This window comes from Carassius auratus, unplaced genomic scaffold, assembly GCF_003368295.1.
Source record: "Carassius auratus strain Wakin unplaced genomic scaffold, ASM336829v1 scaf_tig00005341, whole genome shotgun sequence".
In the NCBI taxonomy this organism is placed as follows: Eukaryota; Metazoa; Chordata; class Actinopteri; order Cypriniformes; family Cyprinidae; genus Carassius; species Carassius auratus.
In genome coordinates, this window is record NW_020523651.1 from 1 (window position 1) to 24,772 (window position 24,772).

At 41.4% G+C, this 24,772-nt stretch overlaps 27 non-coding genes across 27 annotated transcripts; all 27 read right to left on the reverse strand.

Annotated features, from left to right (window-relative positions):
• Positions 1–426: 426 nt before the first annotated feature.
• trnar-ccg (transfer RNA arginine (anticodon CCG)) lies at positions 427–499 on the reverse strand. The gene has a single exon. It is a non-coding gene; the product is annotated as a tRNA-Arg (tRNA).
• A 161-nt stretch (positions 500–660) lies between these two features.
• On the reverse strand, positions 661–733 carry trnar-ucg (transfer RNA arginine (anticodon UCG)). Its single transcript has one exon. It is a non-coding gene; the product is annotated as a tRNA-Arg (tRNA).
• A 1,129-nt stretch (positions 734–1,862) lies between these two features.
• Positions 1,863–1,935, reverse strand: trnar-ucg (transfer RNA arginine (anticodon UCG)). The gene has a single exon. It is a non-coding gene; the product is annotated as a tRNA-Arg (tRNA).
• A 336-nt stretch (positions 1,936–2,271) lies between these two features.
• Positions 2,272–2,344, reverse strand: trnar-ccg (transfer RNA arginine (anticodon CCG)). The gene has a single exon. It is a non-coding gene; the product is annotated as a tRNA-Arg (tRNA).
• Positions 2,345–2,505: 161 nt separating this feature from the next.
• trnar-ucg (transfer RNA arginine (anticodon UCG)) lies at positions 2,506–2,578 on the reverse strand. The gene has a single exon. It is a non-coding gene; the product is annotated as a tRNA-Arg (tRNA).
• Positions 2,579–3,707: 1,129 nt separating this feature from the next.
• On the reverse strand, positions 3,708–3,780 carry trnar-ucg (transfer RNA arginine (anticodon UCG)). Its single transcript has one exon. It is a non-coding gene; the product is annotated as a tRNA-Arg (tRNA).
• Positions 3,781–4,116: 336 nt separating this feature from the next.
• trnar-ccg (transfer RNA arginine (anticodon CCG)) lies at positions 4,117–4,189 on the reverse strand. The gene has a single exon. It is a non-coding gene; the product is annotated as a tRNA-Arg (tRNA).
• A 161-nt stretch (positions 4,190–4,350) lies between these two features.
• On the reverse strand, positions 4,351–4,423 carry trnar-ucg (transfer RNA arginine (anticodon UCG)). The gene has a single exon. It is a non-coding gene; the product is annotated as a tRNA-Arg (tRNA).
• A 1,129-nt stretch (positions 4,424–5,552) lies between these two features.
• On the reverse strand, positions 5,553–5,625 carry trnar-ucg (transfer RNA arginine (anticodon UCG)). Its single transcript has one exon. It is a non-coding gene; the product is annotated as a tRNA-Arg (tRNA).
• A 405-nt stretch (positions 5,626–6,030) lies between these two features.
• Positions 6,031–6,103, reverse strand: trnar-ucg (transfer RNA arginine (anticodon UCG)). The gene has a single exon. It is a non-coding gene; the product is annotated as a tRNA-Arg (tRNA).
• An 8,565-nt stretch (positions 6,104–14,668) lies between these two features.
• On the reverse strand, positions 14,669–14,741 carry trnar-ucg (transfer RNA arginine (anticodon UCG)). The gene has a single exon. It is a non-coding gene; the product is annotated as a tRNA-Arg (tRNA).
• Positions 14,742–15,077: 336 nt separating this feature from the next.
• On the reverse strand, positions 15,078–15,150 carry trnar-ccg (transfer RNA arginine (anticodon CCG)). The gene has a single exon. It is a non-coding gene; the product is annotated as a tRNA-Arg (tRNA).
• A 161-nt stretch (positions 15,151–15,311) lies between these two features.
• Positions 15,312–15,384, reverse strand: trnar-ucg (transfer RNA arginine (anticodon UCG)). Its single transcript has one exon. It is a non-coding gene; the product is annotated as a tRNA-Arg (tRNA).
• A 1,129-nt stretch (positions 15,385–16,513) lies between these two features.
• trnar-ucg (transfer RNA arginine (anticodon UCG)) lies at positions 16,514–16,586 on the reverse strand. The gene has a single exon. It is a non-coding gene; the product is annotated as a tRNA-Arg (tRNA).
• A 336-nt stretch (positions 16,587–16,922) lies between these two features.
• Positions 16,923–16,995, reverse strand: trnar-ccg (transfer RNA arginine (anticodon CCG)). The gene has a single exon. It is a non-coding gene; the product is annotated as a tRNA-Arg (tRNA).
• Positions 16,996–17,156: 161 nt separating this feature from the next.
• trnar-ucg (transfer RNA arginine (anticodon UCG)) lies at positions 17,157–17,229 on the reverse strand. The gene has a single exon. It is a non-coding gene; the product is annotated as a tRNA-Arg (tRNA).
• Positions 17,230–18,358: 1,129 nt separating this feature from the next.
• Positions 18,359–18,431, reverse strand: trnar-ucg (transfer RNA arginine (anticodon UCG)). Its single transcript has one exon. It is a non-coding gene; the product is annotated as a tRNA-Arg (tRNA).
• Positions 18,432–18,767: 336 nt separating this feature from the next.
• trnar-ccg (transfer RNA arginine (anticodon CCG)) lies at positions 18,768–18,840 on the reverse strand. Its single transcript has one exon. It is a non-coding gene; the product is annotated as a tRNA-Arg (tRNA).
• Positions 18,841–19,001: 161 nt separating this feature from the next.
• trnar-ucg (transfer RNA arginine (anticodon UCG)) lies at positions 19,002–19,074 on the reverse strand. Its single transcript has one exon. It is a non-coding gene; the product is annotated as a tRNA-Arg (tRNA).
• Positions 19,075–20,203: 1,129 nt separating this feature from the next.
• Positions 20,204–20,276, reverse strand: trnar-ucg (transfer RNA arginine (anticodon UCG)). Its single transcript has one exon. It is a non-coding gene; the product is annotated as a tRNA-Arg (tRNA).
• Positions 20,277–20,612: 336 nt separating this feature from the next.
• On the reverse strand, positions 20,613–20,685 carry trnar-ccg (transfer RNA arginine (anticodon CCG)). Its single transcript has one exon. It is a non-coding gene; the product is annotated as a tRNA-Arg (tRNA).
• Positions 20,686–20,846: 161 nt separating this feature from the next.
• On the reverse strand, positions 20,847–20,919 carry trnar-ucg (transfer RNA arginine (anticodon UCG)). Its single transcript has one exon. It is a non-coding gene; the product is annotated as a tRNA-Arg (tRNA).
• A 1,129-nt stretch (positions 20,920–22,048) lies between these two features.
• Positions 22,049–22,121, reverse strand: trnar-ucg (transfer RNA arginine (anticodon UCG)). Its single transcript has one exon. It is a non-coding gene; the product is annotated as a tRNA-Arg (tRNA).
• A 336-nt stretch (positions 22,122–22,457) lies between these two features.
• On the reverse strand, positions 22,458–22,530 carry trnar-ccg (transfer RNA arginine (anticodon CCG)). The gene has a single exon. It is a non-coding gene; the product is annotated as a tRNA-Arg (tRNA).
• An 822-nt stretch (positions 22,531–23,352) lies between these two features.
• trnar-ucg (transfer RNA arginine (anticodon UCG)) lies at positions 23,353–23,425 on the reverse strand. The gene has a single exon. It is a non-coding gene; the product is annotated as a tRNA-Arg (tRNA).
• A 336-nt stretch (positions 23,426–23,761) lies between these two features.
• trnar-ccg (transfer RNA arginine (anticodon CCG)) lies at positions 23,762–23,834 on the reverse strand. Its single transcript has one exon. It is a non-coding gene; the product is annotated as a tRNA-Arg (tRNA).
• A 161-nt stretch (positions 23,835–23,995) lies between these two features.
• On the reverse strand, positions 23,996–24,068 carry trnar-ucg (transfer RNA arginine (anticodon UCG)). The gene has a single exon. It is a non-coding gene; the product is annotated as a tRNA-Arg (tRNA).
• Positions 24,069–24,772: the final 704 nt, after the last annotated feature.

Consider the following 24,772-nt stretch of genomic DNA (forward strand, 5'->3'; position numbering starts at 1 on the left):
ATGCAACTCTTGAATGATGACCCAAGTGGGACTCGAACCCACAATCCTCAGCTCCGAAGGCTGATTGCCTTACCCATTAGGCACTGGGCCTCATTCACTGGTGATCCCAGAGGCATTGACACACAGTCATAAACAAACTAAAAGCGATATCATGACATTGCCAGTTCTATGCTAATTCTTATGTCTACAATGAAGATATCGTCCTTGAATTTCTGTCTTGCACTGCCAGCTTAAATGCAACTCTTGAAAGATGACCCAGGTGGGATTCGAACCCAGAGTCATTGACAGACAGTCAGAAACAAACTAAACTGAAAGCAATATCATAAAATTTCCAATTCTATGCTAATTCTTGGGGCTATAGTGTCATATTGAAGTTATCATACTGAAATTTCTTGCATAGCCCACTTAAATGAAAGCCCTCAAAGATGACCCAGGTGGGACTTGAACCCACAATTCCCAGCTCCGGAGGCTGATGCCTTATCCATTAGGCCACTGGGCCTCGTTCACTGATGAATCAAGAGGCAGTGACACACAGTCATAAACAAACTAAAAGCAATATCATTAATTTGCCAGTTCTATTCTAATTCTTGTGTCTACACTGAAGTTATCGTCCTTGAATTTCTTTCTTGCACTGCCAGCTTAAATGCAACGCTTGAAAGATGACCCAGGTGGGACTCGAACCCACAATCCTCAGCTCCGAAGGCTGATGCCTTATCCATTAGGCCACTGGGCCCTGTTCACCGGTGAACCCAGAGGCATTGACACACAGTCATAAACAAACTAAAAGCGATATCATGACATTGGGATTCAAACCCAGAGTCATTGACAGACAGTCAGAAACAAACTAAACTGAAAGCAATATCATGAAATTGCCAGTTCTCTGCTAATTCTTGGGGCTATAGTGTCATATTGAAGTTATCATCCTGAAATTTCTTGCATAGCCCACTTAAATGAAAGCCCTGAAAGACGACCCAGGTGGGACTTGAACCCACAATTCACAGCTCCTGAGGCTGATGCCTTATCCATTAGGCCAATGGACCACATCTGTTAGTGAACCCAGAGGCATTACAGAAAGTCTTATCCGAAGCTGATCTGAGTGAGATTTCAGAAAATTGCCTGTTCTATGATAATTCTCATGACTTGAACCCACAATCTTCAGCTCTGAAGGTTGATGCTTTATCCGTTTGGCCACTGGGTATTTTCCAACAAGCCCACACAGAGGCATTTACAGACCGTCTTATCCAAGCTGAACTGAGTGAGTTTTCAGAAATTTGCCAATTTTATGATTAATCTTGTGGCTATAGTGTCATATTGACGTTATCGTCCTAGAATTTCTTCCTTGCACTGCCAACATAAACACCAACCTTGAAAGATGAACCCACAATCCTCAGCTCTGAAGACCGATGCATTAGGCCACTGGGCCTTGTTCACTGGTGAACCCAGAGGCATTGACAGACAGTCAGAAACAAACTAAACTGAAAGAGTTTTCATGAAATTGCTAGTTCTCATGTTCCGTTGGCAGTTCTATGCTAACTCTCATGTTCCTTTGTCACAGCTATTGTGTCTTCTTGCACTTATCATCCTGGTACCTGTTGCGCAGCCAACTTAAATCTAACCTCTCATTGACGACTCAGGTGGTAATTTAATTCACAACCCCCAGCTCCGAAGGTTGATGCCTTATTTATTAGACAACTGGACCTTTTCTCTGATTAAGCCTGAGGTATTCATTAACATTCTGATGCAAGCTAAATTGAAAGTTATTTCAAAAAATGCCAGTTCTATGCTAATTCTTGTGTCTTTAGTAAACGTTCACCATTGAATTTCTTTCTTGCAATGCCAGCTGAAATGCAACTCTTGAATGATGACCCAAGTGGGACTCGAACCCACAATCCTCAGCTCCGAAGGCTGATGCCTTATCCATTAGGCCACTGGGCCTCGTTCACTGGTGAACCCAGAGGCATTGACACACAGTCATAAACAAACTAAAAGCGATATCATGACATTGCCAGTTCTATGCTAATTCTTATGTCTACAATGAAGATATCGTCCTTGAATTTCTGTCTTGCACTGCCAGCTTAAATGCAACTCTTGAAAGATGACCCAGGTGGGATTCGAAACCAGAGTCATTGACAGACAGTCAGAAACAAACTAAACTGAAAGCAATATCATAAAATTTCCAGTTCTATGCTAATTCTTGGGGCTATAGTGTCATATTGAAGTTATCATCCTGAAATTTCTTGCATAGCCCACTTAAATGAAAGCCCTCAAAGACGACCCAGGTGGGACTTGAACCCACAATTCCCAGCTCCGGAGGCTGATGCCTTATCCATTAGGCCACTGGGCCTCGTTCACTGATGAATCAAGAGGCAGTGACACACAGTCATAAACAAACTAAAAGCAATATCATTAATTTGCCAGTTCTATTCTAATTCTTGTGTCTACACTGAAGTTATCGTCCTTGAATTTCTTTCTTGCACTGCCAGCTTAAATGCAACGCTTGAAGGATGACCCAGGTGGGACTCGAACCCACAATCCTCAGCTCCGAAGGCTGATGCCTTATCCATTAGGCCACTGGGCCCTGTTCACCGGTGAACCCAGAGGCATTGACACACAGTCATAAACAAACTAAAAGCGATATCATGACATTGGGATTCAAACCCAGAGTCATTGACAGACAGTCAGAAACAAACTAAACTGAAAGCAATATCATGAAATTGCCAGTTCTATGCTAATTCTTGGGGCTATAGTGTCATATTGAAGTTATCATCCTGAAATTTCTTGCATAGCCCACTTAAATGAAAGCCCTGAAAGACGACCCAGGTGGGACTTGAACCCACAATTCACAGCTCCTGAGGCTGATGCCTTATCCATTAGGCCAATGGGCCACATCTGTTAGTGAACCCAGAGGCATTACAGAAAGTCTTATCCGAAGCTGATCTGAGTGAGATTTCAGAAAATTGCCTGTTCTATGATAATTCTCATGACTTGAACCCACAATCTTCAGCTCTGAAGGTTGATGCTTTATCCGTTTGGCCACTGGGTATTTTCCAACAAGCCCACACAGAGGCATTTACAGACCGTCTTATCCATGCTGAACTGAGTGAGTTTTCAGAAATTTGCCAATTTTATGATTAATATTGTGGCTATAGTGTCATATTGACGTTATCGTCCTAGAATTTCTTCCTTGCACTGCCAACATAAACACCAACCTTGAAAGATGAACCCACAATCCTCAGCTCTGAAGACCGATGCATTAGGCCACTGGGCCTTGTTCACTGGTGAACCCAGAGGCATTGACAGACAGTCAGAAACAAACTAAACTGAAAGAGTTTTCATGAAATTGCTAGTTCTCATTTTCCGTTGGCAGTTCTATGCTAACTCTCATGTTCCTTTGTCACAGCTATTGTGTCTCCTTGCACTTATCATCCTGGTACCTGTTGCGCAGCCAACTTAAATCTAACCTCTCATTGACGACTCAGGTGGTAATTTAATTCACAACCCCCAGCTCCGAAGGTTGATGCCTTATTTATTAGACAACTGGACCTTTTCTCTGATTAAGCCTGAGGTATTCATTAACATTCTGATGCAAGCTAAATTGAAAGTTATTCAAAAAAATGCCAGTTCTATACTAATTCTTGTGTCTATAGTAAAAGTACACCATTGAATTTCTTTCTTGCACTGCCAGCTTAAATGCAATGCTTGAAAGATGACCCAAGTGGGACTCGAACCCACAATCCTCAGCTCCGAAGGCTGATGCCTTATCCATTAGGCCACTGGGCCTCGTTCACTGGTGAACCCAGAGGCATTGACATACAGTCATAAACAAACTAAAAGCGATATCATGACATTGCCAGTTCTATGCTAATTCTTATGTCTACAATGAAGATATCGTCCTTGAATTTCTGTCTTGCACTGCCAGCTTAAATGCAACTCTTGAAAGATGACCCAGGTGGGATTCGAACCCAGAGTCATTGACAGACAGTCAGAAACAAACTAAACTGAAAGCAATATCATAAAATTTCCAGTTCTATGCTAATTCTTGGGGCTATAGTGTCATATTGAAGTTATCATCCTGAAATTTCTTGCATAGCCCACTTAAATGAAAGCCCTCAAAGATGACCCAGGTGGGACTTGAACCCACAATTCCCAGCTCCGGAGGCTGATGCCTTATCCATTAGGCCACTGGGCCTCGTTCACTGATGAATCAAGAGGCATTGACACACAGTCATAAACAAACTAAAAGCAATATCATGAAATTGCCAGTTCTATTCTAATTCTTGTGTCTACACTGAAGTTATCGTCCTTGAATTTCTTTCTTGCACTGCCAGCTTAAATGCAACGCTTGAAAGATGACCCAGGTGGGACTCGAACCCACAATCCTCAGCTCCGAAGGCTGATGCCTTATCCATTAGGCCACTGGGCCCTGTTCACCGGTGAACCCAGAGGCATTGACACACAGTCATAAACAAACTAAAAGCGATATCATGACATTGGGATTCGAACCCAGAGTCATTGACAGACAGTCAGAAACAAACTAAACTGAAAGCAATCTCATGAAATTGCCAGTTCTATGCTAATTCTTGGGGCTATAGTGTCATATTGAAGTTATCATCCTGAAATTTCTTGCATAGCCCACTTAAATGAAAGCCCTGAAAGACGACCCAGGTGGGACTTGAACCCACAATTCACAGCTCCTGAGGCTGATGCCTTATCCATTAGGCCAATGGGCCACATCTGTTAATGAACCCAGAGGCATTACAGAAAGTCTTATCCGAAGCTGATCTGAGTGAGATTTCAGAAAATTGCCTGTTCTATGATAATTCTCATGACTTGAACCCACAATCTTCAGCTCTGAAGGTTGATGCTTTATCCGTTTGGCCACTGGGTATTTTCCAACAAGCCCACACAGAGGCATTTACAGACCGTCTTATCCAAGCTGAACTGAGTGAGTTTTCAGAAATTTGCCAATTTTATGATTAATATTGTGGCTATAGTGTCATATTGACGTTATCGTCCTAGAATTTCTTCCTTGCACTGCCAACATAAACACCAACCTTGAAAGATGAACCCACAATCCTCAGCTCTGAAGACCGATGCATTAGGCCACTGGGCCTTGTTCACTGGTGAACCCAGAGGCATTGACAGACAGTCAGAAACAAACTAAACTGAAAGAGTTTTCATGAAATTGCTAGTTCTCATGTTCCGTTGGCAGTTCTATGCTAACTCTCATGTTCCTTTGTCACAGCTATTGTGTCTCCTTGCACTTATCATCCTGGTACCTGTTGCGCAGCCAACTTAAATCTAACCTCTCATTGACGACTCAGGTGGTAATTTAATTCACAACCCCCAGCTCCGAAGGTTGATGCCTTATTTATTAGACAACTGGACCTTTTCTCTGATTAAGCCTGAGGTATTCATTAACATTCTGATGCAAGCTAAATTGAAAGTTATTCAAAAAAATGCCAGTTCTATGCTAATTCTTGTGTCTATAGTAAAAGTACACCATTGAATTTCTTTCTTGCACTGCCAGCTTAAATGCAATGCTTGAAAGATGACCCAAGTGGGACTCGAACCCACAATCCTCAGCTCCGAAGGCTGATGCCTTATCCATTAGGCCACTGGGCCTCGTTCACTGGTGAACCCAGAGGCATTGACACACAGTCATGAACAAACTAAACTGAAAGCAATATCATAAAATTTCCAGTTCTATGCTAATTCTTGGGGCTATAGTGTCATATTGAAGTTATCATCCTGAAATTTCTTGCATAGCCCACTTAAATGAAAGCCCTCAAAGATGACCCAGGTGGGACTTGAACCCACAATTCCCAGCTCCGGAGGCTGATGCCTCAGTGGCTTAGGCCACTGGGCCTCGTTCACTGATGAATCAAGAGGCATTGACACACAGTCATAAACAAACTAAAAGCAATATCATGAAATTGCCAGTTCTATTCTAATTCTTGTGTCTACACTGAAGTTATCGTCCTTGAATTTCTTTCTTGCACTGGCAGCTTAAATGCAACGCTTGAAAGATGACCCAGGTGGGACTCGAACCCACAATCCTCAGCTCCGAAGGCTGATGCCTTATCCATTAGGCCACTGGGCCTTGTTCACCGGTGAACCCAGAGGCATTGACACACAGTCATAAACAAACTAAAAGCGATATCATGACATTGGGATTCGAACCCAGAGTCATTGACAGACAGTCAGAAACAAACTAAACTGAAAGCAATATCATGAAATTGCCAGTTCTATGCTAATTCTTGGGGCTATAGTGTCATATTGAAGTTATCATCCTGAAATTTCTTGCATAGCCCACTTAAATGAAAGCCCTGAAAGACGACCCAGGTGGGACTTGAACCCACAATTCACAGCTCCTGAGGCTGATGCCTTATCCATTAGGCCAATGGGCCACATCTGTTAATGAACCCAGAGGCATTACAGAAAGTCTTATCCGAAGCTGATCTGAGTGAGATTTCAGAAAATTGCCTGTTCTATGATAATTCTCATGACTTGAACCCACAATCTTCAGCTCTGAAGGTTGATGCTTTATCCGTTTGGCCACTGGGTATTTTCCAACAAGCCCACACAGAGGCATTTACAGACCGTCTTATCCAAGCTGAACTGAGTGAGTTTTCAGAAATTTGCCAATTTTATGATTAATATTGTGGCTATAGTGTCATATTGACGTTATCGTCCTAGAATTTCTTCCTTGCACCGCCAACATAAACACCAACCTTGAAAGATGAACCCACAATCCTCAGCTCTGAAGACCGATGCATTAGGCCACTGGGCCTTGTTCACTGGTGAACCCAGAGGCATTGACAGACAGTCAGAAACAAACTAAACTGAAAGAGTTTTCATGAAATTGCTAGTTCTCATGTTCCGTTGGCAGTTCTATGCTAACTCTCATGTTCCTTTGTCACAGCTATTGTGTCTCCTTGCACTTATCATCCTGGTACCTGTTGCGCAGCCAACTTAAATCTAACCTCTCATTGACGACTCAGGTGGTAATTTAATTCACAACCCCCAGCTCCGAAGGTTGATGCCTTATTTATTAGACAACTGGACCTTTTCTCTGATTAATAGGCTAGTGACAAATGGTCAAAAAGTGCTTTAGTTTTCGAGATACCCCTACCGGAGGTAGAACTAACCCCAACAATGTTTTTCCTCATCTCTAAGGTCTCCCATATATGAAATGGATTCTTGGCTAAAAATATTTTACTGCTAAGATTGTTAAATTAACAGATATTGTTATACACCACAAAACCAATAAAGGACTAAAATATAGCCTGTCCGTATGGGAGTTAAGGCATATAAACTAATGCAGATCAATCACACAAGCTCTGAGAGCTTTGAAACTTGACATGTTTGTAGTCAGGACATTGATTTAACTACTAGAAAAGACTGGATGTGAATATCTTGATGTATGGAATAAATAGACACATGTAAACACATATCTAAAATAAGCGGACATGCACAAATTTAATATCTATGCAGAATGTTTTCATTTACTTTGTGCTTGCTTTGCCTGGCATTATCATAGAAACACATATGATGGCTTGTTGGAAAGGTGGGGTTGTGCTGAATCCAGCAATACCAAATATGTAAATATATAATAAAAGAGAAGTGTTCTGTCACTCAATGTACGAGGTGTCCAAAATGAAAGAACGCTGGACAAAATAGCCTCAAGTCCAAATCACATTAACAGTGGTGAGAAGAATGTTGACAAATTCATGGTTACTGCAAAGTAACTTACATTAGGTAAGTGCTGATCTATATTTATGATACATTTAATAATGATACATTTCATAAGGCACAGTATACTATACAATTCATATGAACCACAGATCCAATTGAATCAGGTTAACATTGGAATGGAACACCTTTATTAAAATATCGTCACTGACGGGCAGAATCCTCGCATGTCCAAATTTTGTCTATTTCATATTTTTTCACAATTCAATGCTATTGGTCAAACCCCACGTGGTAAACAATCTAAAGTGTTGAAAATAGATTGAGAGCAAATCTCTTAACTCCATTGGACACTTCAACTGTCTGAGAATCCTCGTAACGCCACCTCTTCTTCACTCCGCGGCAGGAGTTCCACGCCTTTTTGTGTCCTCAGGATTTAAAGTCGCAACGATTGGGAAATCCTCATCGAGCAACACATAAAGCAAGCCTTAACTCTGATTTTACCTGTTTTAAACTATGATATCAGTTATTGATGTATTTTAAATGTCTACTTATTACTAGGCAAGGCAAGGCAAGTTTATTTATATAGCACATTTCATACACAATGGTAATTCAAAGTGCTTTACATAAAATAAAGTAAAATAATCATGAAGAAAAATAATAAAAATAAAGACAAACAATTTTAAAACTTTTAAAATTATGAAAAAAACTACTTAACTAAAATGAATTTAAAAACAGTTAGAAAATGATTTTACATAAAAAACAGTGAAAATATAGTGCAATCAGTTCGGACATTGCACAGTGCTCATTTAATAAATGCACAGCTAAACAGATGGGTTTTGAGTCTAGATTTAAATGTGACTAGTGTTTTAGCACATCTGATCTCTTCTGGAAGCTGATTCCAACTGCGGGCAGCATAGTAACTAAAGGCGGACTGAACCCTTGGTATTTCTAACTGACTCGATCCTAGTGATCTGAGTGCTCTGTTAGGTTTATATTCAGTGAGCATATCTGCAATATATTTCAGTCCTAGGTCATTTAGTGACTTATATATGAGTAAAAGTACTTTAAAATCAATCCTAAATGTAACTGGAAGCCAGTGTAAGGACCTGAGGACTGGTGTGATATGCTCAGATTTTCTGGTTCTAGTCAGAATCCTGGCAGCAGCGTTCTGGATGAGCTGCAGCTGTCTAATGGTCTTTTTGGGAAGGCCAGTGAGGAGCCCATTACAATATACCACCCTGCTGGTGATAAAGGCATGAACAAGTTTCTCCATGTCTTGGCTGGAAACAAAACCTCTAATTCTTGCAATGTTTTTGAGATGATAGTATGCTGATTTAGCTACTGCTTTGACATGACTACTGAAACTCAGACCGGTCTCAAGAATCACACCAAGATTCCTGACTTGATTTTTAGTTGTTTGACCCCTAGAGTCAAGGTATGCATTCACCTTGAACACTTCATGTTTGTTTCCAAATGCAATGACTTCAGTTTTTTCCTTGTTTAGCTGAAGAAAGCTCTGGCACATCCAACTATTAATTTTATCAATGCATTGGCAGAGGGAGTCAATAGGCGGATCTTTTGTGACGTCATTGTTTATGTTTGTCTCGTTGCATCATGGGAATTGTGTGGCAGGAAACACCGCTAGATACCTTTAATTTGATTGTTTTGCACGTTTGGAGGAGGATTTAGAGAAGAGGATGGTTCACTCTTGCTGTGTGGTCGATTGTACGGTTAGTTGGGGGCCTGATAAAAAGTTTTTTCGAATTCCCTCCGAAAAGGATAGCGAAAAATGAAAGAAATGGTTGCGTGCAATTAGGCGATTGAACCTGGACGTTCCGAAGAAAGCCTGCAGCTTCTGATCGAGTTTGTGAGGCACATTTTGTTCATGGTAAGTCTTGGTGACTATGTATTTATAGAAGATTGAATAAAAATAAATAAATCTGAGTCAAATCAACCGAGTCATATGTTTTCGCTTTCTGATTCAGGTGTCCCAAACCGCAATCCACAGCACCCAGACTATGTTCCTCACATCATTCTGTAGCTGTGCTTTGCTGCAAGCCTCACTAGTACATGCAGCATTTGTAAGTCCTATCCTGACAGCTGCTTCTACTTTAAACATTAAAGCTGCTACACGACTGCATGTTTCTCCAAGACTGGATTTGAAAGAAGGAGAAATGTGTAAGCTGTGATATACAATTTTTCACCATTAGTACAGACGCCATTGAAAGTCTCACACTGAAAACAATTGAATTGGTACAACAGTCACTACATTTTCAGTAAATAAATAAGTAAATAAGAACACTGATCAATGAAGACTTTGCAGTCACAGTGAGCAGTGATTATTTCGCCGTTCTCTTTGGCGATCACCCATGGGAGATGCGAATCATGCTGTGACTCTGCTTGGCCAGGTCTAACCTCTGCTTTTAGCACGATCACTGCTTTCTGTTTGGCAGAAAAGATTGGCCCAACTTTTCGAGAAACAAAATAATCATAGGCCTTCAGACTTTTGAAAGCCTTTAATCTTTCATGAGTGAAGGGTCCAGGGGTTTCTAGAATAAATGTCTCCCCAACAGATTGGTGGCCTAGATACGGGCGAGTCGGACCAACGTTTTTTGTCATCCCAGATCTCATATGGGCTTTGAATAGCTTCGATTTTGTCACCAATACAAATTTTGAGCTTCTCTCCAAACCTCCTCCGGTCTTCAGATGTTAAAGTGCTTATATATTGAGGATTTTGCCCGCTAAAGGCCCGTTCACACCAAGCACAATAACTATAAAGATAACGATAAAGATATAGTTCTAAAAATCGTTCTCAAAATTAAAGAATAGCAGAGTCCACACCATAACTATAACGATAAAGGCACAGAGAAACGATATCGTTGGAATCACTTTCAAAACGATTTTTTTCCCCCTGATTAACGATAAAACATTGCCAACCAATCAGAATCAATCCTGCTGTAATGAGCTCGAGGATTTAAAGCAGCAGACGTGCCGCGTCCGCTTAAAATACACAGACAATATCGTTCGCTGGTGTGGACACTAATCTCGTTATCTTTACAGTTATCTTTATAGTTATCGTGCTTGGTGTGAACGGGCCTTAACTCTCTTGAAAGTGCTCATCGCGTCTTTACAGCCCGCCATACTGTTTGTTTTGTTGCCACACAACCACTCGCGAATGCGTACAAAGATGTCATCAAAGATCCTCCTATTGGGCAGTAGTAATTTGGAGATAAGGCTAGGTAAATCTGGGTATCATCAGCATAGCTGTGATAGGCAATTTGGTTCTTTCTCATTATTTGACTTAGTGGAAGCATATACAGGCTAAACAAGAGCGGTGCAAGAATTGACCCTTGTGGCACTCCACATGTCATGGACGTCCACTTAGACTTATGCTCTCCTAGACTCACATAATAGCCTCTCCCTTCTAAGTATGACCTGAACCATTTGAGTACCATCCCAGAAAGCCCAACCCAGTTTTCCAGTCTCTGTAGAAGTATGTTATGATCGATAGTACTAGGGTTATTATTACTAGGCTTATTATACATGTGCATTGAAGTTTTAAAATGTATCTAATTTCTAATTCTACTTGTATTGAATTAAATGTTTTGGATACCAGCATTAAATTATTGTTTTTATTATTATTTTATTGACTCAAAGTTGGCACTGTGCATGTAAAATGCCCCAAGTAGGCTAACATGTTTTATTTATGGGAGAAAAAAGGTCTGTCTACTGGCGCCAAGTAAGCCTATCTTTGCATAACTCTGTTTTTTTTTTTTTTTAGATACATTTGAGTAGGCTTGTTTTGTTAAAAATCCATAGCTGTAATGCTTCGGTAATGCTCCACACAGCTGTAATGCTCCACACAGCTCACGCTGAAAAACGACGCAGTGCCTTACTCGGAGACTGGCCCCATTCTCTCTTGCACGGCTGCTTCGCTAGCATCATTGGATGCCTATCAGAATCCGGGAGTTAAGACCGCAGTTTGAGCCAGTGGCTTGAATTGATATGGCTCAGGCCCTGGCCCTTTGTCCTCAGACACCTCGACATCCTCCACTTCAGGTGAAGGTGGGGGAGAAAAGTCCTCTACTTCAAATGAACGCTCTGTTGCAAAACTACTTGCGTCTCTAGAGTCACTCTCCATTTTAGCGACTCTAACAGCAGCTGTCAATTAATGTCACTGAGGGTCTCAGGTTCACGCCCCACCGGCTCAGCCCTGCCCTTGGTTTGTCCCCTCTATCTCCGCTGTGCTCTACCCACATACTTTTCAGCATTTTTCAAATATTGCCAGTGGGTGGAGTCAGGCTCTGACCAGGGGTTTAGTTACCCCTTAAAGCCTTATCTCTTGTCAAAAGGCCCGACACGACCGCAGACTTTGATGAACTCTGCTGGCAGCAGCGACGTCTGTGTCTGTATCATTCTTATCAATGAGTGCATAACCTCGTATCTCCCCGCTCTCCCAAGTCATAAAAATCTCGTATCTCAGATTAAACACCCTCTTTGTTTTTTGATGATGCAAGCATAAAGAAGACAACAGCAGCTGCCAAGTGTAAAAGAACCATTAGCATATATCATTGATGGCATGGATCTTCTTCAAATGCTCAATGATCCAGCCTTTCAAACATAAAATGACCTGGGTGAGTGTGTCTGGAAAAAGATCACAACTTTAATGGGAAAGGAAGGTAACAGCTGTGTCGTTATAGTTTTTGATAGATATGACCACCAACACTCAATCAAAGATCTTGAAAGACAAAGAAGAGGCACCAAGATGGGCATCCTAGCACCAACCTGGATGAGCTGAGGTGTCAGCAGCAAATCTACCCCCAACAGAAGATGGCTTCCAGCAACATGTGCTGAGAGCCGTGTACCAAACAGCAGTGTGGCATCACAGCCACCTGGCCAAAACTCTTCTCTGGAACCCAGTTGGTAGAGGATGGAGGCTAAGAGAAGGTGGCTGCATTTAATCTGTGATGTTCCAGAAGGCACCAGCACCTAAAGGAGTTAGAGACCTCACCCACCTCTACTGTAAAGACGAAAACTGTGCCGATGCCACCAAATGCCAGTGTCTTTCTGTGGGCTTGACCTGCACAGGGTTTTGCTCTTGCCCTGACTGTCCAAATATGACCCACTTTGTCACTGATGACAATGTGGATGAGTGGTGTGTTGCAGTTGTAACATCATGGGGGGTTGACCCCAAAATGTTTCAAGAGGGTCTGGCTGCAGGCTTGTACTTGCACTCTCAGACTTGCACTCTCAGACATTTGCACTTCCGCTAGTGAATCACTTGCAGTCTTTATTTTTTATTTTGTTTATTTTTTTTATTACTTTTCGTTTGAATTTCCCAACATTTTAGAAAGCCAGGTGGTAAAGACAAGAAAAAAGAAACTAAATTACAATGTCACTTGCGATTGCTACTTGAACTCTCCGCTACCTGTGACGTCTCTAGCCCAGAATAAACGCACGCAAAGATTCACATTAAGCATTTTTCCATATAGAATAAACTGTCTACAACTTGTTTATATCACTGTCTTTGTCCATTAACCTACATTGTTTTATTTATAATGATTTTCTATAGGAGGAAAACGTTTAATGTACAATTTAACGCACTGCGTTCTGTAGTCTGCTTGCCTGTACGGAGTTGATCCTTTTAAAATCACTTAATGCATAATGCCCATTCATATTTGCTGGTCTGTATATACTTAGAGTCAACAAAAAGACATATAGCCTTGTGTTCATAGCCATCTGCGTGCCTTGTAGTACATTGAATAATAACTATATATCGAATTTGGTCTTTTAATTGAACTTAATGTGTCTGAATACATTATGCCACATTAAGTGTTCGTTTTTTTCTACAGGAGGAAAACACTTAACGAAAGACTTTGTGCATTGCGTTCATATTCTGCTGTTCTGTGGCCATGGTCTGTGCTTGTCTTTTTCTTGCAGGACCCTGTACGTTATAGTACTAAATTAGTTTTAATCGTTTAATCACAACCACAGCGTCTTGTCTTGTCCACAGCGTCTTGTAGTTATAGTTTTATTAAAAAGTTAATTAAGTTAAAACTCCTGGTCTCCTGTTTGTGCTATGGTAAGGTGTTATCTTTCGATTTCAATCTTTGTTTCCATATAGTACAAGGTGCCATATTTAATATTTTTTGATGTCTCTTATATTTGAATTTCTCAACATTCTTCTCACCACTGATAATGAATGATAATGAATGGGTTTGGACTCAATTATGTCAGTGTTCCATTTTCATTCATTTTGGACACCTCATACATTGAGTGACAGAACACTTCTCTTTTATCATATATTTACATATTTGGTATTGCTGGATTCAGCACAACCCCACCTTTCCAACAAGCCATCATATGTGTTTCTATGATAATGCCAGGCAAAGCAAGCACAAAGTAAATGAAAACATTCTGCATAGATATTAAATTTGTGCATGTCCGCTTATTTTAGATATATGTTTACATGTGTCTATTTATTCCATACATCAAGATATTCACATCCAGTCTTTTCTAGTAGTTAAATCAATGTCCTGACTACAAACATGTCAAGTTTCAAAGCTCTCAGAGCTTGTGTGATTGATCTGCATTAGTTTATATGCCTTAACTCCCATACGGACAGGCTATATTTTAGTCCTTTATTGGTTTTGTGGTGTATAACAATATCTGTTAATTTAACAATCTTAGCAGTAAAATATTTTTACCCAAGAATCCATTTCATATATGGGAGACCTTAGAGATGAGGAAAAACATTGTTGGGTTTAGTTCTACCTCCGGTAGGGGTATCTCGAAAATTCAGGGGCATTGTCACTAGCCTATAAGCCTGAGGTATTCATTAACATTCTGATGCAAGCTAAATTGAAAGTTATTTAAAAAAATGTCAGTTCTATGCTAATTCTTGTGTCTATAGTAAAAGTTCACCATTGAATTTCTTTCTTGCAATGCCAGCTGAAATGCAACTCTTGAATGATGACCCAAGTGGGACTCGAACCCACAATCCTCAGCTCCGAAGGCTGATGCCTTACCCATTAGGCCACTGGGCCTCATTCACTGGTGATCCCAGAGGCATTGACACACAGTCATAAACAAACTAAAAGCGATATCATGACATTGCCAGTTCTATGCTAATTCTTATGTCTACAATGAAGATATCGTCCTTGAATTTCTGTCTTGCACTGCCAGCTTAAATGCAACTCTTGAAAGATGACCCAGGTGGGATTCGAACCCAGAGTCATTGACAGACAGTCAGAAACAAACTAAACTGAAAGCAATATCATAAAATTTCCAATTCTATGCTAATTCTTGGGGCTATAGTGTCATATTGAAGTTATCATACTGAAATTTCTTGCATAGCCCACTTAAATGAAAGCCCTCAAAGATGACCCAGGTGGGACTTGAACCCACAATTCCCAGCTCCGGAGGCTGATGCCTTATCCATTAGGCCACTGGGCCTCGTTCACTGATGAATCAAGAGGCATTGACACACAGTCATAAACAAACTAAAAGCAATATCATGAAATTGCCAGTTCTATTCTAATTCTTGTGTCTACACTGAAGTTATCGTCCTTGAATTTCTTTCTTGCACTGCCAGCTTAAATGCAACGCTTGAAAGATGACCCAGGTGGGACTCGAACCCACAATCCTCAGCTCCGAAGGCTGATGCCTTATCCATTAGGCCACTGGGCCCTGTTCACCGGTGAACCCAGAGGCATTGACACACAGTCATAAACAAACTAAAAGCGATATCATGACATTGGGATTCAAACCCAGAGTCATTGACAGACAGTCAGAAACAAACTAAACTGAAAGCAATATCATGAAATTGCCAGTTCTATGCTAATTCTTGGGGCTATAGTGTCATATTGAAGTTATCATCCTGAAATTTCTTGCATAGCCCACTTAAATGAAAGCCCTGAAAGACGACCCAGGTGGGACTTGAACCCACAATTCACAGCTCCTGAGGCTGATGCCTTATCCATTAGGCCAATGGGCCACATCTGTTAGTGAACCCAGAGGCATTACAGAAAGTCTTATCCGAAGCTGATCTGAGTGAGATTTCAGAAAATTGCCTGTTCTATGATAATTCTCATGACTTGAACCCACAATCTTCAGCTCTGAAGGTTGATGCTTTATCCGTTTGGCCACTGGGTATTTTCCAACAAGCCCACACAGAGGCATTTACAGACCGTCTTATCCAAGCTGAACTGAGTGAGTTTTCAGAAATTTGCCAATTTTATGATTAATCTTGTGGCTATAGTGTCATATTGACGTTATCGTCCTAGAATTTCTTCCTTGCACTGCCAACATAAACACCAACCTTGAAAGATGAACCCACAATCCTCAGCTCTGAAGACCGATGCATTAGGCCACTGGGCCTTGTTCACTGGTGAACCCAGAGGCATTGACAGACAGTCAGAAACAAACTAAACTGAAAGAGTTTTCATGAAATTGCTAGTTCTCATGTTCCGTTGGCAGTTCTATGCTAACTCTCATGTTCCTTTGTCACAGCTATTGTGTCTCCTTGCACTTATCATCCTGGTACCTGTTGCGCAGCCAACTTAAATCTAACCTCTCATTGACGACTCAGGTGGTAATTTAATTCACAACCCCCAGCTCCGAAGGTTGATGCCTTATTTATTAGACAACTGGACCTTTTCTCTGATTAAGCCTGAGGTATTCATTAACATTCTGATGCAAGCTAAATTGAAAGTTATTTCAAAAAATGCCAGTTCTATGCTAATTCTTGTGTCTATAGTAAAAGTTCACCATTGAATTTCTTTCTTGCAATGCCAGCTGAAATGCAACTCTTGAATGATGACCCAAGTGGGACTCGAACCCACAATCCTCAGCTCCGAAGGCTGATGCCTTATCCATTAGGCCACTGGGCCTCGTTCACTGGTGAACCCAGAGGCATTGACACACAGTCATAAACAAACTAAAAGCGATATCATGACATTGCCAGTTCTATGCTAATTCTTATGTCTACAATGAAGATATCGTCCTTGAATTTCTGTCTTGCACTGCCAGCTTAAATGCAACTCTTGAAAGATGACCCAGGTGGGATTCGAAACCAGAGTCATTGACAGACAGTCAGAAACAAACTAAACTGAAAGCAATATCATAAAATTTCCAGTTCTATGCTAATTCTTGGGGCTATAGTGTCATATTGAAGTTATCATCCTGAAATTTCTTGCATAGCCCACTTAAATGAAAGCCCTCAAAGACGACCCAGGTGGGACTTGAACCCACAATTCCCAGCTCCGGAGGCTGATGCCTTATCCATTAGGCCACTGGGCCTCGTTCACTGATGAATCAAGAGGCAGTGACACACAGTCATAAACAAACTAAAAGCAATATCATTAATTTGCCAGTTCTATTCTAATTCTTGTGTCTACACTGAAGTTATCGTCCTTGAATTTCTTTCTTGCACTGCCAGCTTAAATGCAACGCTTGAAAGATGACCCAGGTGGGACTCGAACCCACAATCCTCAGCTCCGAAGGCTGATGCCTTATCCATTAGGCCACTGGGCCCTGTTCACCGGTGAACCCAGAGGCATTGACACACAGTCATAAACAAACTAAAAGCGATATCATGACATTGGGATTCGAACCCAGAGTCATTGACAGACAGTCAGAAACAAACTAAACTGAAAGCAATATCATGAAATTGCCAGTTCTATGCTAATTCTTGGGGCTATAGTGTCATATTGAAGTTATCATCCTGAAATTTCTTGCATAGCCCACTTAAATGAAAGCCCTGAAAGACGACCCAGGTGGGACTTGAACCCACAATTCACAGCTCCTGAGGCTGATGCCTTATCCATTAGGCCAATGGGCCACATCTGTTAGTGAACCCAGAGGCATTACAGAAAGTCTTATCCGAAGCTGATCTGAGTGAGATTTCAGAAAATTGCCTGTTCTATGATAATTCTCATGACTTGAACCCACAATCTTCAGCTCTGAAGGTTGATGCTTTATCCGTTTGGCCACTGGGTATTTTCCAACAAGCCCACACAGAGGCATTTACAGACCGTCTTATCCAAGCTGAACTGAGTGAGTTTTCAGAAATTTGCCAATTTTATGATTAATATTGTGGCTATAGTGTCATATTGACGTTATCGTCCTAGAATTTCTTCCTTGCACTGCCAACATAAACACCAACCTTGAAAGATGAACCCACAATCCTCAGCTCTGAAGACCGATGCATTAGGCCACTGGGCCTTGTTCACTGGTGAACCCAGAGGCATTGACAGACAGTCAGAAACAAACTAAACTGAAAGAGTTTTCATGAAATTGCTAGTTCTCATGTTCCGTTGGCAGTTCTATGCTAACTCTCATGTTCCTTTGTCACAGCTATTGTGTCTCCTTGCACTTATCATCCTGGTACCTGTTGCGCAGCCAACTTAAATCTAACCTCTCATTGACGACTCAGGTGGTAATTTAATTCACAACCCCCAGCTCCGAAGGTTGATGCCTTATTTATTAGACAACTGGACCTTTTCTCTGATTAAGCCTGAGGTATTCATTAACATTCTGATGCAAGCTAAATTGAAAGTTATTTCAAAAAATGCCAGTTCTATGCTAATTCTTGTGTCTATAGTAAAAGTTCACCATTGAATTTCTTTCTTGCAATGCCAGCTGAAATGCAACTCTTGAATGATGACCCAAGTGGGACTCGAACCCACAATCCTCAGCTCCGAAGGCTGATGCCTTATCCATTAGGCCACTGGGCCTCGTTCACTGGTGAACCCAGAGGCATTGACACACAGTCATAAACAAACTAAAAGCGATATCATGACATTGCCAGTTCTATGCTAATTCTTATGTCTACAATGAAGATATCGTCCTTGAATTTCTGTCTTGCACTGCCAGCTTAAATGCAACTCTTGAAAGATGACCCAGGTGGGATTCGAACCCAGAGTCATTGACAGACAGTCAGAAACAAACTAAACTGAAAGCAATATCATAAAATTTCCAGTTCTATGCTAATTCTTGGGGCTATAGTGTCATATTGAAGTTATCATCCTGAAATTTCTTGCATAGCCCACTTAAATGAAAGCCCTCAAAGATGACCCAGGTGGGACTTGAACCCACAATTCCCAGCTCCGGAGGCTGATGCCTTATCCATTAGGCCACTGGGCCTCGTTCACTGATGAATCAAGAGGCATTGACACACAGTCATAAACAAACTAAAAGCAATATCATGAAATTGCCAGTTCTATTCTAATTCTTGTGTCTACACTGAAGTTATCGTCCTTGAATTTCTTTCTTGCACTGCCAGCTTAAATGCAACGCTTGAAAGATGACCCAGGTGGGACTCGAACCCACAATCCTCAGCTCCGAAGGCTGATGCCTTATCCATTAGGCCACTGGGCCCTGTTCACCGGTGAACCCAGAGGCATTGACACACAGTCATAAACAAACTAAAAGCGATATCATGACATTGGGATTCGAACCCAGAGTCATTGACAGACAGTCAGAAACAAACTAAACTGAAAGCAATATCATGAAATTGCCAGTTCTATGCTAATTCTTGGGGCTATAGTGTCATATTGAAGTTATCATCCTGAAATTTCTTGCATAGCCCACTTAAATGAAAGCCCTGAAAGACGACCCAGGTGGGACTTGAACCCACAATTCACAGCTCCTGAGGCTGATGCCTTATCCATTAGGCCAATGGGCCACATCTGTTAGTGAACCCAGAGGCATTACAGAAAGTCTTATCCGAAGCTGATCTGAGTGAGATTTCAGAAAATTGCCTGTTCTATGATAATTCTCATGACTTGAACCCACAATCTTCAGCTCTGAAGGTTGATGCTTTATCCGTTTGGCCACTGGGTATTTTCCAACAAGCCCACACAGAGGCATTTACAGACCGTCTTATCCAAGCTGAACTGAGTGAGTTTTCAGAAATTTGCCAATTTTATGATTAATCTTGTGGCTATAGTGTCATATTGACGTTATCGTCCTAGAATTTCTTCCTTGCACTGCCAACATAAACACCAACCTTGAAAGATGAACCCACAATCCTCAGCTCTGAAGACCGATGCATTAGGCCACTGGGCCTTGTTCACTGGTGAACCCAGAGGCATTGACAGACAGTCAGAAACAAACTAAACTGAAAGAGTTTTCATGAAATTGCTAGTTCTCATGTTCCGTTGGCAGTTCTATGCTAACTCTCATGTTCCTTTGTCACAGCTATTGTGTCTCCTTGCACTTATCATCCTGGTACCTGTTGCGCAGCCAACTTAAATCTAACCTCTCATTGACGACTCAGGTGGTAATTTAATTCACAACCCCCAGCTCCGAAGGTTGATGCCTTATTTATTAGACAACTGGACCTTTTCTCTGATTAAGCCTGAGGTATTCATTAACATTCTGATGCAAGCTAAATTGAAAGTTATTTCAAAAAATGCCAGTTCTATGCTAATTCTTGTGTCTATAGTAAAAGTTCACCATTGAATTTCTTTCTTGCAATGCCAGCTGAAATGCAACTCTTGAATGATGACCCAAGTGGGACTCGAACCCACAATCCTCAGCTCCGAAGGCTGATGCCTTATCCATTAGGCCACTGGGCCTCGTTCACTGGTGAACCCAGAGGCATTGACACACAGTCATAAACAAACTAAAAGCGATATCATGACATTGCCAGTTCTATGCTAATTCTTATGTCTACAATGAAGATATCGTCCTTGAATTTCTGTCTTGCACTGCCAGCTTAAATGCAACTCTTGAAAGATGACCCAGGTGGGATTCGAACCCAGAGTCATTGACAGACAGTCAGAAACAAACTAAACTGAAAGCAATATCATAAAATTTCCAGTTCTATGCTAATTCTTGGGGCTATAGTGTCATATTGAAGTTATCATCCTGAAATTTCTTGCATAGCCCACTTAAATGAAAGCCCTCAAAGACGACCCAGGTGGGACTTGAACCCACAATTCCCAGCTCCGGAGGCTGATGCCTTATCCATTAGGCCACTGGGCCTCGTTCACTGATGAATCAAGAGGCAGTGACACACAGTCATAAACAAACTAAAAGCAATATCATTAATTTGCCAGTTCTATTCTAATTCTTGTGTCTACACTGAAGTTATCGTCCTTGAATTTCTTTCTTGCACTGCCAGCTTAAATGCAACGCTTGAAAGATGACCCAGGTGGGACTCGAACCCACAATCCTCAGCTCCGAAGGCTGATGCCTTATCCATTAGGCCACTGGGCCCTGTTCACCGGTGAACCCAGAGGCATTGACACACAGTCATAAACAAACTAAAAGCGATATCATGACATTGGGATTCGAACCCAGAGTCATTGACAGACAGTCAGAAACAAACTAAACTGAAAGCAATATCATGAAATTGCCAGTTCTATGCTAATTCTTGGGGCTATAGTGTCATATTGAAGTTATCATCCTGAAATTTCTTGCATAGCCCACTTAAATGAAAGCCCTGAAAGACGACCCAGGTGGGACTTGAACCCACAATTCACAGCTCCTGAGGCTGATGCCTTATCCATTAGGCCAATGGGCCACATCTGTTAGTGAACCCAGAGGCATTACAGAAAGTCTTATCCGAAGCTGATCTGAGTGAGATTTCAGAAAATTGCCTGTTCTATGATAATTCTCATGACTTGAACCCACAATCTTCAGCTCTGAAGGTTGATGCTTTATCCGTTTGGCCACTGGGTATTTTCCAACAAGCCCACACAGAGGCATTTACAGACCGTCTTATCCAAGCTGAACTGAGTGAGTTTTCAGAAATTTGCCAATTTTATGATTAATCTTGTGGCTATAGTGTCATATTGACGTTATCGTCCTAGAATTTCTTCCTTGCACTGCCAACATAAACACCAACCTTGAAAGATGAACCCACAATCCTCAGCTCTGAAGACCGATGCATTAGGCCACTGGGCCTTGTTCACTGGTGAACCCAGAGGCATTGACAGACAGTCAGAAACAAACTAAACTGAAAGAGTTTTCATGAAATTGCTAGTTCTCATGTTCCGTTGGCAGTTCTATGCTAACTCTCATGTTCCTTTGTCACAGCTATTGTGTCTCCTTGCACTTATCATCCTGGTACCTGTTGCGCAGCCAACTTAAATCTAACCTCTCATTGACGACTCAGGTGGTAATTTAATTCACAACCCCCAGCTCCGAAGGTTGATGCCTTATTTATTAGACAACTGGACCTTTTCTCTGATTAAGCCTGAGGTATTCATTAACATTCTGATGCAAGCTAAATTGAAAGTTATTTCAAAAAATGCCAGTTCTATGCTAATTCTTGTGTCTATAGTAAAAGTTCACCATTGAATTTCTTTCTTGCAATGCCAGCTGAAATGCAACTCTTGAATGATGACCCAAGTGGGACTCGAACCCACAATCCTCAGCTCCGAAGGCTGATGCCTTATCCATTAGGCCACTGGGCCTCGTTCACTGGTGAACCCAGAGGCATTGACACACAGTCATAAACAAACTAAAAGCGATATCATGACATTGCCAGTTCTATGCTAATTCTTATGTCTACAATGAAGATATCGTCCTTGAATTTCTGTCTTGCACTGCCAGCTTAAATGCAACTCTTGAAAGATGACCCAGGTGGGATTCGAAACCAGAGTCATTGACAGACAGTCAGAAACAAACTAAACTGAAAGCAATATCATAAAATTTCCAGTTCTATGCTAATTCTTGGGGCTATAGTGTCATATTGAAGTTATCATCCTGAAATTTCTTGCATAGCCCACTTAAATGAAAGCCCTCAAAGACGACCCAGGTGGGACTTGAACCCACAATTCCCAGCTCCGGAGGCTGATGCCTTATCCATTAGGCCAATGGGCCACATCTGTTAGTGAACCCAGAGGCATTACAGAAAGTCTTATCCGAAGCTGATCTGAGTGAGATTTCAGAAAATTGCCTGTTCTATGATAATTCTCATGACTTGAACCCACAATCTTCAGCTCTGAAGGTTGATGCTTTATCCGTTTGGCCACTGGGTATTTTCCAACAAGCCCACACAGAGGCATTTACAGACCGTCTTATCCAAGCTGACCTGAGTGAGTTTTCAGAAATTTGCCAATTTTATGATTAATATTGTGGCTATAGTGTCATATTGACGTTATCGTCCTAGAATTTCTTCCTTGCACTGCCAACATAAACACCAACCTTGAAAGATGAACCCACAATCCTCAGCTCTGAAGACCGATGCATTAGGCCACTGGGCCTTGTTCACTGGTGAACCCAGAGGCATTGACAGACAGTCAGAAACAAACTAAACTGAAAGAGTTTTCATGAAATTGCTAGTTCTCATGTTCCGTTGGCAGTTCTATGCTAACTCTCATGTTCCTTTGTCACAGCTATTGTGTCTCCTTGCACTTATCATCCTGGTACCTGTTGCGCAGCCAACTTAAATCTAACCTCTCATTGACGACTCAGGTGGTAATTTAATTCACAACCCCCAGCTCCGAAGGTTGATGCCTTATTTATTAGACAACTGGACCTTTTCTCTGATTAAGCCTGAGGTATTCATTAACATTCTGATGCAAGCTAAATTGAAAGTTATTTCAAAAAATGCCAGTTCTATGCTAATTCTTGTGTCTATAGTAAAAGTTCACCATTGAATTTCTTTCTTGCAATGCCAGCTGAAATGCAACTCTTGAATGATGACCCAAGTGGGACTCGAACCCACAATCCTCAGCTCCGAAGGCTGATGCCTTATCCATTAGGCCACTGGGCCTCGTTCACTGGTGAACCCAGAGGCATTGACACACAGTCATAAACAAACTAAAAGCGATATCATGACATTGCCAGTTCTATGCTAATTCTTATGTCTACAATGAAGATATCGTCCTTGAATTTCTGTCTTGCACTGCCAGCTTAAATGCAACTCTTGAAAGATGACCCAGGTGGGATTCGAACCCAGAGTCATTGACAGACAGTCAGAAACAAACTAAACTGAAAGCAATATCATAAAATTTCCAGTTCTATGCTAATTCTTGGGGCTATAGTGTCATATTGAAGTTATCATCCTGAAATTTCTTGCATAGCCCACTTAAATGAAAGCCCTCAAAGATGACCCAGGTGGGACTTGAACCCACAATTCCCAGCTCCGGAGGCTGATGCCTTATCCATTAGGCCACTGGGCCTCGTTCACTGATGAATCAAGAGGCAGTGACACACAGTCATAAACAAACTAAAAGCAATATCATTAATTTGCCAGTTCTATTCTAATTCTTGTGTCTACACTGAAGTTATCGTCCTTGAATTTCTTTCTTGCACTGCCAGCTTAAATGCAACGCTTGAAAGATGACCCAGGTGGGACTCGAACCCACAATCCTCAGCTCCGAAGGCTGATGCCTTATCCATTAGGCCACTGGGCCCTGTTCACCGGTGAACCCAGAGGCATTGACACACAGTCATAAACAAACTAAAAGCGATATCATGACATTGGGATTCGAACCCAGAGTCATTGACAGACAGTCAGAAACAAACTAAACTGAAAGCAATATCATGAAATTGCCAGTTCTATGCTAATTCTTGGGGCTATAGTGTCATATTGAAGTTATCATCCTGAAATTTCTTGCATAGCCCACTTAAATGAAAGCCCTGAAAGACGACCCAGGTGGGACTTGAACCCACAATTCACAGCTCCTGAGGCTGATGCCTTATCCATTAGGCCAATGGGCCACATCTGTTAGTGAACCCAGAGGCATTACAGAAAGTCTTATCCGAAGCTGATCTGAGTGAGATTTCAGAAAATTGCCTGTTCTATGATAATTCTCATGACTTGAACCCACAATCTTCAGCTCTGAAGGTTGATGCTTTATCCGTTTGGCCACTGGGTATTTTCCAACAAGCCCACACAGAGGCATTTACAGACCGTCTTATCCAAGCTGAACTGAGTGAGTTTTCAGAAATTTGCCAATTTTATGATTAATCTTGTGGCTATAGTGTCATATTGACGTTATCGTCCTAGAATTTCTTCCTTGCACTGCCAACATAAACACCAACCTTGAAAGATGAACCCACAATCCTCAGCTCTGAAGACCGATGCATTAGGCCACTGGGCCTTGTTCACTGGTGA